Below are 16416 nucleotides of genomic sequence, written 5' to 3' on the forward strand. Positions count from 1 at the left end.
AGACAGAGAGAGAGAGAGAGCTCTCACGCACACTCACAGGAGACCTGTAAAAACAGAGAGGATGCTGTCACTTCCCAGGACAGTACAAGGTAAAGTGCTGAGTCATCCTTGTTGAGTACTTCAGGGGCTCCTTCCCCTTGGAATCTGCAGATCCTGTAGCTGTTAATTAAGAAGCTGATCTCCCAGAGGACCACCCCCTCCTGCCTACCCCAACCAGCCACTCTATTGCTTTGATATCCAAATTCGTCTGTTTGGGCCCCAAGTGCATCTGTGCCGGCACCTACAAGGCACTGTGGCAAGATCCCTGCATCCTAGTTTGGTCTCCTGGGGTCATGCCATGAGGGGCCTGCATCATTCCACAGCCCCCAACACAGGTCACTCTCTCCCGTCTTCACCACGGCTACAGTTGCTTTTAAGGACCCAGTGAGAGGCTGTGTATAGTGAAAGGACATTCTACGATAACGCAAAGTGCCACTCAACGTTTCTCTCCTCTTCTGGCATCTGAAACAAGAGGCTGCGTGCCCTAAAGCCAAAAGAAGTCTTGGGCCCTTCCCACTCAGCAGGCACCCTGGCCACGCTCTGGGCCTCTGGTTTCAGGTGGTCCACTTGGAGGAAGAAGGTGTGCACTGAAACACCCTCACCTGTGATGACAAACTAGCCTTATTCCACGTTTTTCCCAAAAGGTACACATTTGAGCCAATCACAACAGTTCAAAGACATTGCCTATCTTCCCAAAAGTAATCCATTTTCTCAGGTGTTACAACTTGGAGTCAACTGTTTTTTAAAATTCTCATTTCTCTACAAGAAGAGCATTTCTAATCATTATCTAGAGCAGAGGTTCTCAAAGTGCGGTCCACGGTCTCTTTCAGGAGGTCCCCAAGGTCAAGTTATTTGCACAACACTAAGACATTACGTGTCATTTTCACTGGTCACTCTCTCAGGAGTATGTGGCAGAGTTTTCTGGGAGCTAAATGACAGTGATATCACAACAGTTTGAATGCAAAAGCAGGTGCGAGAATCCAGCTGTTGTCAGTTAGGCCAGACATTAAAGAGATTTGCAAAAATGTAAAACAATGCCACCTTTCTCATTAAGTTGTCTTTGTCTTGGAAAACAGTTTCCATAAAACACTATTCACATTAATATGCAGATGTCTATCATTATGATTTAAAAATGAATATAAACTTAAATATCCCACTTTTAGAGCCTAACATGGTAAATATCAATATATATATAATATAAATAAACAAAAGCTCTTTGGGGTCCTGGTAATTTGAGGTGTCAAGAGGTCTTGAGTTTAGCTGTGTAAACAGGTCAGTTTGAGAACGGCTGACATGGGCACAGACTTTACACTTAGGGTAACTTTGAAGGGCTGCTCCTGATGGGCCAAAAGCAACTCTGACGACCTTGCCTGTCAGGAAGACTAAAAGACAGTGGCAGTACCGCTTCAGTATTAGACTCTTCCAGACCAACCTCCCCTGCCACACCCCCGCCCCTGGCCTTTCCTCAATCACAGGTCCACATGACAACTGAGAAGGCGCTGATTTCCAACTATGAAACTGACTGCAGCACTCCCAGAGTGACTGCCACCTAAGTTCAAAGAGCACGTGCTAGGAGAAAAAAACAAAGGCCTTCTCTTACAGGCGTCTGCTTCTTGAGTGAAGCTGCATCTTATGAAGGTATTAGGATCTCAAGTCACAGGCCAAGAGGCAAAAATGCTTGGGGACCTCGGAAACTCAAAAGTCAAGAATGAACTGTGGTTTTTCAGCTGAAATCTTCCTTTTTTTCCCTGAGATTAGCAGACACCAATGTCTAGTTTTGTTTTTAGGGATAGTGGAAAAGGTCTGAGTTTAATACAGGAGTTTCTGTATCCATTTTTGCAGATCCATACAGAGCTGACGTGACAGTCAGGCTGTATACAATGTCACTTGACAGACTTGTACCACTGCTGCATGGGTTGGACGAAGTGCAGAGGAAGGATGTCTTACTACTAAAAACATGCTGTGAAAGGGAAAACAGTTTAAATGACAATCTAACCAACCCACAGTCCCTGGCTTGCATCCACCTAGCCCTGTATCTACATGGGGTGGCCAGGGGCATTTCAGGAGGGACCACTCTTCTTTGTGCAGGCTCAAGAGTCTCTGTCCTGACCAAGGCAGCCAGCAGTGCCCTCCCCGACTGACTACAGCGTGACACCCCACCATTCACAAGTGGGGTGAGTCCTCTAATAAGCAGATTGGGTGTCAGGAGGCTCAAGGGGTGGCACCATGGAAGAATGCAGGCTCCATGTCAGACGTCCCTGTCTTCCTTCCCAGCTGCAAACAAAAACAGCTTGGCATGCTGGGCAAAAGCACCTCTCTCTGGGCTGTACTTTCCTGCCTGGGAAATGGGGACAATTGTGACCTCACAATTTCCTAAAAGACATCTGAAACTACATCTTGTCAAGTGCCAGTCAGTGCTTGCACACAGCAAGCATGCAATACATGGTGGAAGTCATCTATTAAAATGACAATGCCCATGTCAGTGAGCATTTGGGGAAACAGGCCCTCTCAGGAGAGTCTGACAAATATTTACCAAGAGCCCCTATGTGCTGGGCATGGGGACAGAGCAGGCAACATCCCTGTTTCCATGGACCAGGTGGGCATGCTTCATTCACTCTGACCCAGCCGAGATAACTGGGAAAGGGGGGGCATATTTATAAGAGTGCTCCCAGGCATGCATTTTTTTTTCCTGGGAAAGATTCACCCTGTGCTAACTTCCGCTGCCAATCTTTCTCTCTCTTCCCCTCCGCAAAGCCCCAGTACATAATTGTAGGACCTTCTAGTTCTTCTCTGTGAGCCACCACCACAGCATGGCAACCCAGAGAAGACTGGTGTGGTTCCAAGTCCAGGAATTGAACCTGGGCCACCAAAGCAGAGTGCGCCAAACTTCTACCCACTAGGCCATCAGGGCTGGCTCCCAGGCACTTTTTTTTCCACAAAGGAACACAAACTGATGTCCATTTTCAGGAGACTGGTTTGAAAAATTAAGAAACATCCATATAATGGAATTCTTTAAGACTGAAATTAAAGGATGATGACCCCCACGGCCACTGGCATGGAAAGAGGCCCACACACGTGAGTGAAGAGGCAGATCACAACTCAGTCCTGCACAGTGGCTACATTCCCTGAACACATCCTGCCATACACACACCCATGTTCACGAACACGTGAAGACTGTAATGTCAGCTTCGGGATGGCGCCATTTCTGGGGTTTGTGCTATCCTCTTTATATTTTTTATATTGTTTTAAGTTTCTATATATGTATTTAACTTTGTAACCCAAACACAGTAAAGCTATCTTTACACTGGGGAAAAAACCCCTCATGTACCTTCTTATAAAGGTGTATTAGATGCCACTTAAAGTATCTGTATCAGCATAGGAAAACAAAACCACAGCATCTAAGTGTGATTCCCAGAGAGAAATATCTGCTTCACAAATTACACACAAGATAAACACTGCCTACTGATTTAAGTACTGATTAAGTCACTGCTACAAGAATTCTTATTAAAATATGTACAATTACCTATTCAGCTTCAGATAACAACTTACCCTCAGTATTACTACTGAAGAAATAAAATAAGGCCTAAGCAAGAGACTACTGTCCAGGAAGTGTGGGCACTCAGACCAACTGAGCTCGCTTCAGACTGCTTCTGATCTCCTCTTCCTCTATTAGTAGATTAGTACGTTTCCATTAAGTGTTAATCATAGAGCCTTTCTAATGGCATTCACACACACCATGTGATAATGGCCATAAAGAGAGTAATATTAGATATCCACTGTAACAGACCTCATCATTTAAACAAGAAATGCAAAGGGGAGACTCCATTTAGGGAAAGCTTTCTTAATGGACTTTCAGTCCACCAGGCATATGAAAAATCAGGCCTCCACTGGACACCCTATCACTGCAGGGACCCGAGGACAACAGTGAGCTGGCCCGTAAACACAGCCAATCTTTGCTCTTGCAAGAGCCAAATGGAAGTCACTTGGTACCATGAGAAAAGTGCATAAAAAAAGGTAAAACGACGTACCATGTTAATAGAAGTATAAAACAATCAGGACCTGGAACATGTCACAAACACAGAACTAAAAAGAACCAGTTCCTGGGCTGCTCAGGAACACACACTCAGTGACTAAGACCCCTACGTTCGTAGAAAGACTTACAGTGTCAACAGCAGGACCAAACTCCACTGCCAAAAGAAAATGGGAGCCAAAGCCCCCACAAAAGAAACTCCACAAAAGAAACTCACCCCAAAGCCCATCTGAAGCACTGAGAGTGCCCATCTCTAAGCCTCCATGACGCATTTCCTCAAAAAGCCATTGTGATGTTCACACACGCATACACACCGTGAACAGCACTGTTTGCCAGGAAAGAAACCGGTAACCATGGGTACTAGCAGAGAGGAAGGAGCTGAGGGGAGCAGCAACTGCACAACTTTTTTTCTTTTGGAGGAAGACTAGCCCTGAGCTAACTGCTGACAATCCTCCTCTTTTCGCTGAGGAAGACTGGCCCTGAGCTAACATCCCTACCCATCTTCCTCTACTTTATATGTGGGACGCCTACCACAGCATGGCTTGTCAAGTGGTACCATGTCTGCATCCAGGATCTGAACCGGAGAACCCCGGGCCGCCGAAGCGGAATGTGTGAACTTAACCACTGTGCCACCGGGCCTGCCCCTGCATAACTTTTTATTTGTGCGTTTTCTTTTTCCTAAAGATTGGCACCTGAGCCAATCCTCTTCTCCCCAAAGTCCTCCAGTACATAGCTGTATATTCTAGTTGTGAGAACCTCTGGTTGTGCTATGTGGGACGCCGCCTCAGCATGGCCTGACAAGCAGTGCCAGGTCCAAGCCTAGGATCTGAACCGGCGAAACCCTGGGCCGCCAAAGCAGAGCGCACGAACTTAACCACTCGGCCACGGGGCCGGCCCCTGTGCCTTTTCTTGTCAGAACAGAACTCACTTTGCTTGCAATAGCCTGAATTTAATCAAATGCTAATAAGGGACAGCTCTAGGCAGAAAATTAAAAGTAAATTAAAGAGAGACGTTATTCCTAAACTCACTGTTAAAGTAAGTGTTCAAAAACACAGGCAAGGAGGGTAGAGACAGCACTTAAGAAATGCCTTACGCGTAAAGTTTCCAACAGGGCTGGGTCTGTGTCTCCCAGGTGACACTTCTGAGATGTCTATGCCATGTTTAAAATGGGAAACTAGCGGACTAGCCACAGACACATATGTATGTATACACCAACCCCAAGTGCCACAAGGGCTCTAGACTCCAGGGCACATGGATGGCAACACTGGGTGTCAGTGAAAGAGCTGGGATGCCCTCACAAGCCCCCGCTACACTTGTCTCCAGGACTGGAAAGACCATCTTTCTGGTCGCTGCTACAGCCAGGGTTTTCAGCACACAGACGCGATAAATATTTGCCAAATAAATCAAGGAACTGTTCTAAAGGTTACGGATTTTATGTCCTTGAAATGCACAGCTAAAGTACCTTTCTTGGATGCATTATTTCAGTTAGGGTCTATGTAGCTCTGGGGAAACCATGGGACATTTGTCTGGGGTGGCCCGACAGTCCAGTTAGAACCCAGCTCAACGATTTCAGGCAAGTTCCTTCCCCGTGCTTCACCTTCCTGGAGGTTCGAATGCGTACAAAAGCACTCGACTCATTAAACAAGTTAGCACTCATGAACTGCTCAGAACAGGGTCCACCTTGGTGGAGTAGCCACCGTGAGCTGTTATTGGCGCCAAATGGAGGCAGCTTCCCCCTGGCACCAATCTACAAGTACACTGAGAGTATGTCAATATACTGAGAAGATCTTAAAATCCACCTTTTCCTTCTGCAAAACACCCAGATACATTAGGCTCAAATCTCATTCTATCAGTGAGCAAATAATATGGATATTGTTATCTATGGCTAAGGTAAGAATTAAAGAGTACCTCCAATTTAACTCGTGCCCTGTTGTTACCTATGATCCCAACTCTAAGCTTATTTACTGAGGTGCTAGATTCAAAGCAGAAAACCTAGTCCTAACCTCCAGTGTCTCACAATCTGGCCAGGGAGCAACAGACACAGAAATACAGGGAAGCAAAGGGGAAGCCGAATGTCAAAGGCGTGAAAAGAGAGAAAGGGAACGGCCAGAGGCACGCCTCCCGTGGAAAGCAAAAGTTGCCCCTTTCACTTTCAGGACAAAGGGAGAGTAATATGTGACACAATATACATCAAATTGGCAAGTCCCACAAAAAAGACACTAGAAATCAGTATTTTACGGCTAGGCATACACTCTTTAAGAAAGTGAAACCGATTCTCTGAAAGCCTTCTTTGCTTACTATAGTGCCAAACATCACAGAACTATCGTAACGTACCCTCTACAAGAGCAGTCGGCCAGAAATCAAAACCATCAAGTTAAACGAAAAGCAACAGAACCCAAAGTTTAAAATAGGATCCTAGGATGAAACTTCATGATCCTTCAAGAATGTCTTGAGGAACTAACTGGGGTTGAAAACAAAAGGATCCAATCCTACCAGCTAGTTACTTGAAACAGAATCATTCCTTCGTGTAACCCAGCGAGCCTGAGAACTTCCAGGAAAGCGCATTTTCCCTCCTCTTGGCCTATTCCGCCCCCTACGCTGCTGATTGGGCAACATTTGCTATTATCCCTTCGAGTCGGATCACACTGTGAACAAACCACCGACTAAACACCCCTCGCGGGCTGACCAGGCCCCAGGCCGGCGCCCACGCATGGAGACCATCGCCGGGCCCCTAGCCGCCCGTCACCCAGGCGTGGCGCCCCGCAGCCCCCATCCCCGGCCTGCCCTCCCGCCCTCCGTCTGTCCCCGCGGCCGCCGCCATCTTCTCTTCCCGGCGGGAGCGCAGCCCAGCACGGACGCTGCGGCTCTGCGCGGGCCAGGCTCGGGCGCCGCAGCTGTCCCCGCCCGCCCGCCTACCCCCCGAATGCGGCCGGCGGCAGTCGGCCCCTCCGCCCGGCGCCCCACTCACCGCGGGGCGCAGGCCTCTAGGGTCTCGCAGCCATTTCCTCCGAGCGCCACGGAGCGGACAGGCGGGCGGGGTCGGCGCCGGCCATCGAGACATGGGGGCTAGAGGGGCCGCCCGCGCTCCGAGCGGAAGCGGAGCCACAGCCACCGAGACCCACCGGGTGCTAGAGAGGCCGCCCGCGCCCCGAGCGGCGCCCCCGCGTGGCGAGCGAACGGAGGTCAGGCTCCGCCCCCGCCTTGCGCGCAAGCGCCCCGTGCGCCGCCCGGTTCTCGGAGCCCAAGGGCCAAAGCTGGGGGTGGAGGCGGCGGGGATCCCAGGCTGTGGGGCCCTGAGGACCAGCCACCCCAGGGAGTGCACCGTTGCCTGGGTCCCCTTGTGGCGGAGGGGGCGGGGACGAGGATCAAGCAGCAGGGCGCAGCGCTCTTTTCCCACCGACTCGTTCTGTTCCCCCCCGCGCTCAACCTGCACCCACGCGCCCAGCAGCGCAGCGACCCGCCTCAGCCTCCCTACACGCGGCCACAGCGAGCGTCTGCCCACGGGACTGCGGGGGGAGGCCGGTCACTGTCGGAAAAGGGAGAGGGGCGCTGGCAGATGCGTAACCCTCCACCTGCAGTTTCTTGCCAGTGCTGACTACTGACACCCTGCACCTGGCCTCCCCAGATACTCAGCAGACAGACCTCGGAGGGAAAGAGCTGCTTGCCTCGGGGCACCGTGGACACTGGACATTTGACCTGCCAGCAGCAGCCTTGGCCGGGCCTTTGCCCCCATTACTTCCTCCACAGCCCTCTTCGGAGCTCCTTAGAAGCAGGACCCCTTGGCCTTTGTTTTAGGCCCAGCGAAAAGCGGAAAGCTGCCCTGCGCACAGTGAAGCAGAGAGGCTTCCTTGTGCGAGAACCAGGGGCCTGGGAGTAGGCATGCTTTTTGATAAACATCTCTAAAGATCACAGGGCCCGCCAGTTTCTTTCCGAGAGAGACTGTCAGTTTTCTCCAAAGGAATACAACACAGCTTGTTTCTGCTGGCGCAGTTCCCATAGGACCACCTTCATTGAATCTTGCAAGGATGGGCTCTATACTCTTCCATCTCGATGTGGCTTCAGGTTTGCCCTCAGGTAGGCGTAGCGGGAAGTTTACAGACCCGCCAGATGGAGTTGAAACCAGCTTGAACAAGCAGTTTGATCTTGGGCAAGTTGTAAAATGGGACTCACATACTGTAACTCGGGGAAGATGACTTGAGGCCTCCCTACAAAGGGCTCCCTAAACGGGAGTTGGACGGGAAACTCCACACCGCCTCTTTAGATGAAGATCTTTAAAGAAAGCAAAACCAGCAGTCACATCTTTCTGCAAGGTGAGATTTTAACACTGGGCTGCAGTTCCAGGCTGGGGGCTCAGAGGGATGAAAGGCCCTTAGGAGTGGGCGGATAATGGAATAGGAGAAGGAAGCATGAGAAAGCTCAGAGTGGAAAACCAGCAGACAAAGGGGAAACCCAGAGAGCAACAGCAGGAAGCCCCCACTCGTTGTCACTACAGTCCTCAAAGATCCTCAGGATGCCTCCCACAAAGCAACAGGAAAGGAAACCACTCAGGCCCCTGGAACTGAGCCTCCCCTTCGAATCTCTCCCAGCAGGACCTGACTCTGATTGCTGGCTCTGACTTTGGCTTGTGGGCTAAGGGGCACTTGCCACCCTGGTGAGGAGCCAGGCCCTCCCCCTGCGACCTCTTCACGTAATTCCAGTTCACCTGTTGTCACTCCTGATGGAAGCTGCTCTTCGCTGGTGAAAAAGGCCTTTCTGGAATTGTACATTGGGTATTTTTTGGTTGAACTCTACTAGCTAAAGAATATTTCCTTCTAACAAATGTACTTTAATAGCTAAACCCAGAGGATGAAACAAATTTTTGAAAGGGGCTCCGGTTGTCTCAAATTCTTCCCTTAAATATCCCCAATGCACAAACGAAAGTCCCAAAGTCCTGTGGACTGACAACAAGAGTGGCTCAGAGGGTGGAAGGGGGCAGGAAGCTTAAGAGGCTTCCATGCCTCAAGGAGGTTTCAGAGTCTCCATAAAAAAATATGATTGGCGCATCACCAACACTTATATACACCAGGTCCTGCCACCCCCACCCCATGGAAAGTTCAAGGAAGTTTATAGAAAACTCAGCAATCCTTTACAAAAACTGCTTCTTGGTGCCCACTCTTCTCACCCCTGAATTAAAGCCCGTTGAAAAGCAGGGTCCTCAGCAGAATACCCTGATCCCAAATGAAAATCCTAAAGTAAAGTGCGCCTCTCCTTGGGGTCAAATGCAATCACCACAGGCAAAGCGCACCCTCAGGGCAGCTGTTTCCAAGGACAATTTAAAACCAGGCGAGGCAGCAGCAAGTACTTTTATTGTTACTCTCACTTGCAATTCAGACAGAGAGCAGCCCGAGGCCCTCTCCATGGGCGGGTCGCTGAGAAGTGACTTGAGGGTCAGGGTCACAGGTGAGGGGCAGCCCCTCAGCTAGCAGTGACCCCCATTGGACCCCAGGCTGGGTCCCAGGTGGCCCTGCATCATACTCAGATGGACCTGGGGCAGAGGGGAGGCTCGGGCTGAGGGGGTGGCCCCGGGGTGGGGGAGGGGAAATGGGGTGAGGGCAGGGGGTGGTGGAAGGGACAAGGTCAGCAGCTCTTCTCCTCCCTGGCCTCAGTTTGGAGAAAACCCGCAGGATTCTTCCAGAATGGCCACCGCTGCCGGTGCCCTTTGATGCAGAGGTCAAGGACTGCAGGGCTCAGACCTCACACTTGCCCAGGCCCCAGGCTTGCTGGACAGACAGCATGTGGCACACTGTGGAGAACTATGCATTACTTGCAGATTCCCCAGTCTTCTGGGGGCTGCCCCAAGGCTGGGCCTGGTGCTCTCAGTGACAACAGCATCTCTCTCTGTTTTGCTTCTCACCCTATTCTGGTCCCTGGTGCATGGTGCCTGGCACCCAGAGGCTGTGCTCTTAACTATTTGTGGAATTAAATAGGTGAACGGAAAGTTTATTACAAAATACACCCCTGCCATTCCCCGGGGATACAATGTAGATTCCCAGGAACAGACAAATCTAGTATTTTTTTTTTTTTATTGCTAACAAAAGCTTTAACCACTGTATTCTTTTTTTATTTGAGAAACTGATGAATTTGCATTACTTTTACATTGTATAAAGCCAGCTAACTTTAACAGTTAATTTTAGATAAATTCACTTGGACGGTCCTGTCATCTCACAATCAAACTGGCTACTACTCTCCCAAAGCAAGACCCAGCACTAGCCTTTGGCTCTCCTGTAGGGCAAACAGCAGGTTTGTCTAGCAGAGGCGCAGATCCTGCATTTGTGCGTCACCATCAGAAAAGCCCGCTTCACTGACTACAAGAGTTCGGCTAGATGCTGCTCTGAAGGGACCAACTGTCTCAGAAGCAGAGTGCTGTGGTGGCGAGGGTGGAGGTAAGTCAAGGGGGCTGGCAGCATGGAACAGGGCCAGGAGACAAAACACAAGGTGAGGAAAAAGTTAGGATTAGGGGTTAAACTTTGTGTCCAATCCTGAAGACTTACAGAAAGTCATCTGCGCAATGTGATAGAGCTAAACATTCAAAGTAGCAAATGAGAATCATACCAATCTGTCTTTTAGGGAAAAGAATCAACAAAGGTGAAAGACTAGGAAAGGGAATAACGTGGGAGGAGGGAATCGCGCCCACTAATGCTGTGCCACGTAATCTTTCTACACTAAACGTCTGTAGCTGGCATTGGGATGGTGTCCCATCATTTGAACAAGAATGCCATAAACCACCGCTATGACTATCTTAATTAGAAAAGCAACAAGCCACGGCTCTTGGGTCCCTTCAGCCTGTGGAAGTGGCTCCAGACAAGGTGGCTGTGGCCTCACGACAATGATCTAACACTAGGTACAAAGAAGTGCAGAGGAGACAGGGCACTGAATCTAGATGTGTTCTCGGGTCTTCTACCCTTTTCCAGAGATCCTTAGAAAAAATTAAGTCCGAGTATTTTTCTCTCTCCCTCTATAATAAAGCCCTAGCTTTGTTACCTAAACTAGAGCGAACACATTCAAATAGAACAGTGCTTGTTACTCCTACCTTCTAGGACAGTTCCTGTTACTCTGAGAGTCTAAGTTTCCCTGTGAGTTGACTGAGGAAAGGAAATAAAGTCAACTTCAAAGAAATTAATATTTTAATAAGTATAAGGCATAAAAATCATATTTCCTTTCTGGTTGGTTTCATCTCTTAACAGTCTCTAAAGGAATACACCAAATAAAGAAGCCAGAAAAAATCAATGCCTTTCACAGATCTTGACAGAAAAGCAATTTAAGAGTAAAGCAATTGTGCCTAAATGGGCCCTTTAGCCTTCTAGGCTAATCGTGCTGCTAAGTATGTAACAGAGAAAAGGGAAACCAAGCCCACAGACCTTCCTTGAATTCCTAAAGCCACGGGGGAGCATGAAAAGAAAGCTGCAGAACCTCCCCAAGGTGAGAGGATGGTCAACCTAAACCAAGTTCCAGGGCAGGGGCAGGGCACCAGGCCGCTGGCGTGTCGGGCTTCAGAGGGAGGGTGCAGCTACAATCGTACAGGCTACATTTTAAGAGATTATTTTTTTTCCGCAAATGAAAATACTTAAAAAGTGAAAAAGATTGTTTAAAAGTCAGGTCTAACAGTGGCTTTCTGGATTTGTCCAGAATAGAAATACTGTATAAATTCCTGCTCTTGCTTGGCTCACAAAAACAAAATGGTGAAAGTGAGAAAGAGTGTATTTGAAGGAAATACCAACAAGAATAACAGAAGCTGAGCTTTAGGGTTTTCAAAAGGACACCCAAAAGATTTTATTCTGAATTTCAACAAAATCAATACCCATAAATTACCCTTCTGATACCAGAATATGTTTGAGTTCCAGATTGAACAAACTGCTTCTAAAATTTAGAAATCCAAGGAAAAACAAGATCTCCCCCAAATCTGTCAACAGAAGGTGAGAGGCCAAGAATGTTCTCTGTTATGGTTGTGCAGAGAAATGAAAAATCTTAGGAGCCTGTCAGACGTACAAAAGTTCCTCTCACTCCAATAGAAAGTAAGCTTTTAAAGAGTAAATGTAAGAGGACTTTAAAGTCAAAAAAGCAAAAAACAAAAATTTTGCAAGTGTGTTTTAAAAAAGGAAAATGTGAACACGGACAGAAAAAATGTCTCATCTTCATTCAATGCTTCTAACTTCCAGTTAGACTTCTGATCCTAACAGCGGGTCTCATACAAAAAAAATCCTTAAAGCATACATAGATACAACTATACACATATCTATTATATATGTGTTTTTATATGGATATACATGTGTATATCTATATAAATTTTTGTTTAAATTTATAAAAAGAAAGAAAGGTCCAATCCCAAACTGATGTGTATATCAAACTCTTGACCAGTCAGGTCTGACGGGCAAAGTCAAATTCAATAGGAATGGTCCACAAACAGTCTGCAAATGGGCAAATTAAACAATGCCACTCCAGCGGTCTGCCCGTGCCCTCCTGCTGGCAGCCCCCACACCACTCATTTGTTTCAAGGAGCTTGATGCTGGACACAGTTTATGGTACAACCTCAGCAGGAGTTAAAGGTTAAAAAGAAAAGGATCAATAAAAACATTACTCTTACTTTTACCCATCCAAAGAAACGTCTGACATAGCCAGGCTTTCTGATTTAGTGTATGATGTAGAAAGAGATGGAGAGGGAGGGTGACCATATCAAACAACCCCATGACATGCTCCACGGGGGTCTTAGTCCAAGTAAGACGCATGGCATCTGAGTATGTGCAGCAACTACATCGTAATAAAATTCTTCCTTACTCCTTTCAACATCTCCATGAAGAAACTTAGAACACTGAACAGCTAAGCCTGTGGAAACTGACTCCCTGGTGTTTACTGCCTGCTTGTGGCAATGATTCTGAGCAGCAACAACCAATTCGTTTATTCATTATCCAGAACAATCAGGTTTGTTTTTGCCAAATCTCTTTGAAAGCAGGGGCTCCAGTATGCAGGGGTTTGATTTTATGCTTTTGGGTTTTTAGAGTAAGACAAAAATACCCACCGAAGTACTGTGGTTCTCTAAAACATGGCTGATATCCTAGTTGTGGAACAGTCTAGGATTTGAGTAAAGGAAGCACCGTGTATTTTATTCTCAAAATACTTTTCCCTTTTTAAGAACTCTTTAATGTTCTTTTAAGAAATAAACCGTTAACTCCTGTCTTTAAAGAACTGCTAATTTGTCAAAACAAAACTCTCCACCTGAGCCTGGAGAACACACTGGACCCCTGGCTGTCCCCCCCACAAAGGTGCCCCTCTTTCCTACCAGGAAGTGCAGCCAGTTAATGATCCCACTGGGCTGAAATCTTAGTCAGCCTGGTCAATGCTACAGATGGTGGCCAAAGTGGCCTAGAACCCACCCACCTCCTTCCTGCTCCCACACCCTCAGCCTCCTCGCTGCAGGCTGGTGTCTTCAGGGCTCCGGCCAGGCTCGCCTCCATCTTCACTCCATACACTCTCCACAGGGGACCTCAAGCACACCTGGCTGTGCTTGCCTTTACCTTGATCTGGATGCATCTACTCACCTGTTCCCCTAACATCTCCACTTGATGCCTCAAGTGCACCTCAAAACCTAAAGCATGCAAAATGAGCTCATGACTTCTGAGCCTCCTCACTAACCCAGGCCCTTTCTTGGTGTCTCTATTCAGCGATGGTCCCAGCCCATAACTTAAATGCACAAGCCAGAAGCCTGGAGATTCTCCTTGACAGGCCTGCCTCCCTCCCCCTCAGCCACCAAATCCTGCTGCTTCAGTGTTTAACGTGATCAGTTCCACCTGCTCACTTCTCTGCACATCTGCCGCACAGCCTGAATCACTTCTGAAAGTGGTAAACACATGAGCTGACTTCACCTAACCCCCATTCACCTCTCAACTCACCGCAGTCTAACTGCCACCCCACCTTGTCAGTGAACTTACTCTGTCACCAGGAACTGTCGGACAGTTGTTGCTGAATGCCGTACTTGCCCACCCTGCTGCATCTGACGCTGCTAATCACATCTAGAAACTATGCCCCACAGCTTCGGGAGAGCCTGCTGAGGCCCTGGTCCTTGTCAAACCTCTCCGGGTGTTTCTTCTCTGTTGCCTCAATGGACAACTTCTTTCGCTAATGCCTACATGTTGCTGTCCTCCTGGATTCATCCACTCCTCCTCTCTATGGAGTTTCTCTGAATACGTTTATCAGCCCTCACACACAAAACCCTCATCCTTCTCTTGAGCTTTAAAGTGTCCCACAGGCACCTCAAACTAAACAAGGTCCACAGTGAACTCATCATCTTCCCTTCCCTTCCATCTCACTCCTCATCATGATGGTTCTTTCTCAGTTGGCACCACCACCATTGACCTCATCAACCAGGATCCACATCTAAGCGTCACTCTTGACTTCTTCCCTCCCGTACCTCTACAAACTGTCAGTCACCAGGGACTGCCAGTCTTCCCTCCTCAGTGAAGGTCTCCCTTGGTCCATTTCCAGAGGCTGCTTCCAGTGAAGGTCTCCATCATCACTCACTCACTTATTCCTTCACCTTCTCAACAAATCTCTGTGAACTCCTACCACGTACTAGATGCTTCAGTTCCTGTCAAGCTCACGTTTGTGAAGCATGACATCCTACAGGCATCAGTGATACAGATCAGTGTGCCAAATGTTACAAAGGGATAATTCAGAACAGCACATGAGCACAAAAGAGAAGCAGCACATCCAACTTTGATTAGGGAAGGTTCCCACTCTGAGAAGTCAGCCTAGCCAAGTGTTTTATGTGAGAGCCCAGAGGTGAGAGAACCTGGTTGAGTGGGGAGAAGTTCAAACAGGTCGGGATGCTGGAGCAGAGAGGGAAAGGGCAGGAGCGTGCTGTTTTTAACTGTGCTCACTTTGCACAGGCAGCTGCACAGTCCAGGAAGGGTGTGAGGGGGACAAGGAGAGATCACCCTGCCTGCTCCGAGGGTTTCAGAAAGGAGCTGGCAGGACCTCTGGGAGGGCAATCCAAGGAACAGAGAAGACAGCCTCAATGTTCTGAGGGAGAGGCTGGCACAATAAAAAGCAGCCAGTCTTTAGACCTAACCAAGGAGGTAGAATCTGCAGGACTTGGTAACTGGCTGGCTGCTGAGGGTAGGGGCTGTTAACCTATGACCCACCGAGAAGGGGCGGCTGAAGCCTCTGTGGACAGGAATATTGTATTTCCTTAGGACACTGCCATGCATGCTTTTTGCTTGTGTACCATTGAAAAGAATTTTTAAAATCCGCAACCTATCGCACACTATTAAGGTGACATTTAAATTTGTTTATAGGGTCAAGCAGTTGCAAAGAACGTAATCATGGACACGTGCTGCACCTGCGTTTTAAATACTAGATTTGTATCAAAGCTTTGGATCTGCAGATTTAGCTCGTTCCACTAATGGAAAATGTCCATAACTAGTCATCGCTCTTAAAGCTATCTGCCAAATTGGACTTGGTTTCCGGGAGAAGTCTGAGAACACTTTCGCGTTATTCAGTTCACTTTTGAGCAATCACATGAAACCATCTAACTCCTGACTTCTAAATGGGGAAGACGTCGGATTTCCTCGGATGAAATAAGAGGCTGCCACTTCAATTTCCTTCCCGAAGCGCTCTAACGTCCTTTAACATTACTCTCCGGCAATAGGAAGACGAGACCCTCCTCTGAGCCGGTCTGCTTTCTTCCTGAGCAGACGACCAACAATAAGCAAACGCGCGAACGTGTATTTCTGCGTCTCCGCGTCCCCCAAGACCCGGCTGCGGCACAGGGAGACCCTCCGGTCGCCGGGCAGCGGCCGCGGCACCCCGGGGCCCTGTCGCACACGCCTGCAGCCCCTGCCCAACCTGAGCGCGGCGGAGGGCGGGCCGGGCCCCGGGGGGAGGGAGCGCCTGGCCCCGGGCGGAGGCTCCCAGAGGGCGGCCCGTTTGTTGATTCATCTGGCAGCGGGCGAGCAAGCGCTCCCCGCCACGGCCGGGCAATCCCCGGACCCGCCTCAGCAGACGGAATGGAGCGCTCCCGTCGGCCGCGCTCGGGCGGCTCCTCCCGGGCCTGTGCGAAGGCGGGCGCCCGTTCGGGGGCACTCCGCCTCGGGGCGACACGAAACACCGGCGACTGTCTCCCGCCCTCACCCCATGCCCTCCGGGCTCACACAAACGACGGAAGGGACGCTGGGACGTTCGCCTCCGACTCAGTCTAGATGTCGCCATCCCGGCGCGAAGTTCCCCCACACAACGCTTCAACGGCGGCCATCTTGCCCAAAGGCGGCCGACGCCTTTTGACTCTCGCGCCAACCCGTAGAGCGAGGGCGCCGCGA

General features: G+C 49.1%; 1 protein-coding gene across 5 annotated transcripts in view; it reads right to left on the reverse strand.

Annotated features, from left to right (window-relative positions):
• DIDO1 (death inducer-obliterator 1) overlaps window positions 1–16402 on the reverse strand; it is a 57627-nt gene extending 41225 nt beyond the window's left edge. For 2 of the 5 annotated variants that reach the window (XM_046678273.1, XM_046678269.1), the window contains exon 1: window positions 7038–9062. The gene's annotated coding sequence lies outside the window, so the exon portion shown is untranslated. Of the gene's footprint in view, window positions 1–7037; window positions 9064–16231 lie in introns of those variants that run through there. The other 3 variants (XM_046678270.1, XM_046678272.1, XM_046678274.1) reach the window with 3 other exon arrangements.
• Between the last annotated feature and the right edge of the window lie 14 nt (window positions 16403–16416).

The sequence above is a fragment of the Equus quagga genome, chromosome 12, assembly GCF_021613505.1.
Source record: "Equus quagga isolate Etosha38 chromosome 12, UCLA_HA_Equagga_1.0, whole genome shotgun sequence".
Taxonomy (NCBI): Eukaryota; Metazoa; Chordata; class Mammalia; order Perissodactyla; family Equidae; genus Equus; species Equus quagga.